Raw genomic sequence first — 4,604 nt, 5'->3', positions numbered from 1 at the left:
TTTTTTTTTTTTTTTTTTTTTTTTTTTTTTTTTTTTGTAACCATCATACACATAGCTGGTTGAAATCAGGTTATAACAGTTATCGATGACGAAAATTTTTTTTTCGGTTACCATTATACGCGACGAAAATTGATTTAGGTTAGGAATTTATCGATGGGCCAACAATTTTTTTCATCGCTTTTGAGCGTCGCGCGCTCGTCCAGAGTTTTAATAAAGATGGTAAAAATTCGTGTTTTCGAAAAGAACGATTTTTTCGAAACGTTTTTATAAGTGTCACGAAAACAATGGAAATAATAGAGACCACTTTATCCAAACATTCTCTCTCTCTCTCTCTTTCTCTCTCTCGAAAAAAAAAGATTTTAAAAATAACTTTTAATTTTGATCACATTATATAAATCACAAATAATTTTATTTTATTTTTTATCATCAAAATATGTGAAATTTCCTATAAGCACAATAATGAAATTTGTGAATTCATTATTACACTTTAGATCAATGACATAGATAATGGATAAAGTTAATGCTTCATATATAATTCTTACAATTTCTGCATTCTGTATTTATACGATTTAATTTATCATTTAGCGTATACTTGCCGTGAATTAGAACGAGCATTCGCAACTTGTAAGTTAGTAAATTCGCATATATGTAAACTGGATGAGACATTTCATTACACATACATATTATAAATATTCTGAGTTGTACCGTAGACCACATGCACTCGAAATCAAATGCATGGAATAGAATACGAGCTGACCGCAACACGCCACATGGTTTTGTATTCATGCCTCTGGACATTGCATTTTAATCGATTATTTTCACAAATTAACTTGATGCATACCAAAATTACCATCCATATATCACCCTTTTATTTTAACATTGGCCTTTAGGACTTAACATTCGTTTTAATTTAACGATTAATCTTTGGATATATTCAATGAAAAAAACATGACGTAACATTGAAGGTGTAAAAGTGGATGGTCGAGCGAATTGAAATTTTTCTTGGAAAGTCTTAAGAGAAGATGGTTAAGAATATTAAAATGTTAGAAATTTTTAATTAATTTTTAAAATTATAATAATAGATAATTATAATAATAAATCACTTACTTTAGGGACTCGTACATCAAAGAGCTGTTCTTCCACTTCCTGAAATTTCAACATACAATATTTTAATAAATTATACATGTTGTATATGATAAACGCGTGTATTCAAATTTTATTTATTTTATCGTATCAAATATAAAGTTTAAATAATTTAATTTGAACAACGCGAAGAATCGAATGCAGAATATTAACCGTATAACTTTCTGATACAGCACATACGTTACATATGTTCGCTATAAATAGCCGCAAAGATCGACTGGTTACATCTACGAGAGCAAAATCATTAAGCATGGCTGCATTATATGCTCGTACAATCCTTGTACATCAATAAACATATGTAAGACGAAGAAACTCGAAAATACGCTTGATAATTAACTCTGACTTCATTCTAGATTCTGTTACGGCACATCGTTACGGACGATACAAAATTAAAGATTAATTCTTCGAGCTAAAATAAGTTTCTTTAGAAAATTACAGAAAATTAAAAATCGACGAGAATATGGACACAAGGTAAATTCTTCGCGAACAAATGTACAATTTTCGAGATACTATTAAAAAGATCGTTATAAAGCGTTATATATTTTTTGTAGAAATAAATATATCTATTTATCGCGCAATTCAGCTTTAAAACTTAGATTAAACCGTATTAAAATTAGAAAAAGTTTGAACCTCTATAACTCGGAAGATAACGATTTCCTGTAGATAAATGAAAGATCATTGGAAGCGTGGAATCTTACTTATTAAAATGTTTTTTGATTTATCCCGATACGATTTCCGGTTCCGGAAATATCGTCGTGTAAAGAGAAGAGTAATTTTTAATCGTTTACCTTTGTCATTGCCGTTGACTCGAAACTCTTGCTCGCATCTCACCGACTTGTTAGAGAATGCGAATAAGCAAGGTCAATGACAAACGTAAACAGTTTTTTTCACTATACTTGAAAGATACGCATTTCTAGGGGAAATATGTTTACTATATATATTACTAGTTCGCCTATTCATAATCTTCGCACTGTCTTAAGCATTATAGATACATTGAACGTTTATATCTCGACAACCGATTGAGATATCGAGATAAAATAAAAAAAGAATTTCAATGGTTTTCGTCTATTTTCAGAGTGAGTTACGATGACACAATTTTCAGTTTCTTTTCAAGCTTTTTACAAATGGAAAATGTATAATATCGAAAATTTCAACTCGAGATCGAACGATTGCAAAAATCTATTGTTTTCTTTCTTTTTTTTTTAATTTTACGCGTGCAAATTTATCTTTTAAAAATATAAATTTTCATTACAATTATTTAATTCATTATCTGATAGATGTATACACGATAACTTTCTGTTCATTTAACACGAATAGTATTGAATAGGAGTAATCGAACCTCTCATCGGGAGTTATAATTCTAGTTAATCATGTCATGTTGCCTGATCAAATATTGGTCAAATACGGTGGAAATTATTGATTTTGAACTAATATTTCTACGCTACTGTGATCCATTAGTAATTAATTGTCAAACCAAATAAGTTTATCAGAGCCAATCATTGAAAGTAATAATTAATTTCACGAATTAAACTCGAAGTAAACTCGATTGTTGTATATAATTTTTATAATCAATATAATATTTCCTGTCCTCCTTTACACAATTTATTACATCTGTTGCAAACAATAGCTTTCAATATTACAATATTCTAAAAATATTAACAATATATTTTACCATTAAAAGAAAACTTTAGAATAAACTAATAATGGAAAATCGTAAATTAAATTATCTGGAGAGATTTGCAACTAATTGCCCAAAAACTTAATATTCCTATAATATATTAATCGAAGTATCAATAATTAAAAACAATACATCATCCTTTTTGCAAATTTTATTTTTAATAAAAATTCAATTTTTTCCCAGCGCGACGAATTATTCAACTCGAAGTCGAAAATTCGAAAAAAAAAAAGGAAAAAAGATTCGAAATAATTTTAGATGTGAAACGTGGAAATTGTACTCGGGACGCGGGTAAGGAAACGCTATTAGGATATATCGAAATATCGGCATCATTAATCTAAATCCAGAAAAATTCTCTACGCCCAGGGATTTTTATGTAACCGGTATCTATGGAGCGGCACGGGTATTACCAGCGGATTTTGTCAATGGTGCAACCTTCCCCTATAAATCTCTAGACCATCCACTCGTGCCAGAATGAATCTAGAATATATTCAAACGAAGTTCAGTGGAAAGAGAGCGAGGGTGAATATATCAGCGCACGCGTAACCGTGCTCGTACCTCGAAGAGTGACCAAGAACATCAAGGATTTTGGGTGGAAATGAATTTAACGAACTCGATGGAAATTAAGTGGTCGGCTAAAAAGATAAACGAGCGGAAACTTTGCGAGGTATTAAATGGACTAGCGTGCGTGTAAAACGTTTCACGTGCAATATGTCATAAATGAATATGCATAATGGTAGGAACGAATCCCAAAAACCCCTTTTCATCGTTTTTCATTTATCGTACGTACGTTAAAACTTGTAGATTTTTACACGATCTCCGTATCTCCACTTTATTAATAAAAATAATTCTTAACCTCTTCGTTCGGATCGATCTGTTTTCAATTTGTCTTTTGCTGCTTTTAACCCATATGTATCAAGAATGTATCAAGGTGATATGTATCAAGGAAAAGAAACGAAAAAAAAAAAAAAAATGTTTGATCAGAAAATAGAAAGGATCAGTTCCTTCTTGTTTTTTCAACGCTTGTGAATAATAACAATAATAATAATAATATCAAAATACAATAAACAGTTAAACAGAACAATCTCGTAATAGATGCAATGTTTTAAGAACACCGTGTGTGGAGTTGGTCCGATAGGACGCGTAAGTTATAGTGCAATCCTCGACGTCCTCCCCCCTCCACCACTATCCATAATTACGCTCTCAACACGGTGACTGCGTCCCTAGCGCTCGAGAGATCGTCGCGCCTATTGTGAGAGTGAAAAGCAAACTACCGCACCACCGCACGATGTCTTATCGCTTCATTATCGAATTCGAATCCGATCTAAATCTATTCCGGCGATTGTGAAAAATTATTGGAAATATTTGTGAATATTTTTAAGCGCACTAGGATGTAGGATAATAAGAAATGGAACGTTGGATGGGATATTAATTGTACAAAGGTGGTAAATAAAAATAACGTAGATCGATGAAGATCGTCGTACAAGGAACGAATGAAATCCTGAATCCATAATCTGTAACGCGATCCATTGTTTGGTTAAGCTCTTGAAAATTTTCTCCCGTGTATGCATATGCGATAACACGTAACGAATTTGCATGTTTCATCAATGAATCGAATTTTCATACCACTCGATTGAAGAAGAATCTGCTCGCTCGACGGAACTCGTCTAAGATTTACACGTTTTTTCGAATATTTTTCATTTATATTTCGCGAATAAAAAGACTCAAGATCTGTACGAATAAACTAAATAGTGACTTTTGTCCAAAAAAAAAAAAAAAAAAAAAA

General features: G+C 31.4%; 1 protein-coding gene across 1 annotated transcript in view; it reads right to left on the bottom strand.

Moving 5' to 3' along the window:
• LOC102678557 (lachesin) overlaps nt 1–1,179 on the bottom strand; it is a 34,437-nt gene extending 33,258 nt beyond the window's left edge. Inside the window, exon 1 of the mRNA XM_006623382.2 lies at nt 1,108–1,179. The gene's annotated coding sequence lies outside the window, so the exon portion shown is untranslated. The remainder of the gene's footprint in view (nt 1–1,107) is intronic.
• Nucleotides 1,180–4,604: the final 3,425 nt, after the last annotated feature.

Source organism: Apis dorsata, unplaced genomic scaffold (genome assembly GCF_000469605.1).
Source record: "Apis dorsata unplaced genomic scaffold, Apis dorsata 1.3 scaffold_885, whole genome shotgun sequence".
Classification (NCBI taxonomy): domain Eukaryota; kingdom Metazoa; phylum Arthropoda; class Insecta; order Hymenoptera; family Apidae; genus Apis; species Apis dorsata.
The sequence above is the reverse complement of the archived record's forward strand: the minus strand, read 5'-3'. Positions and strand labels throughout refer to the sequence as shown.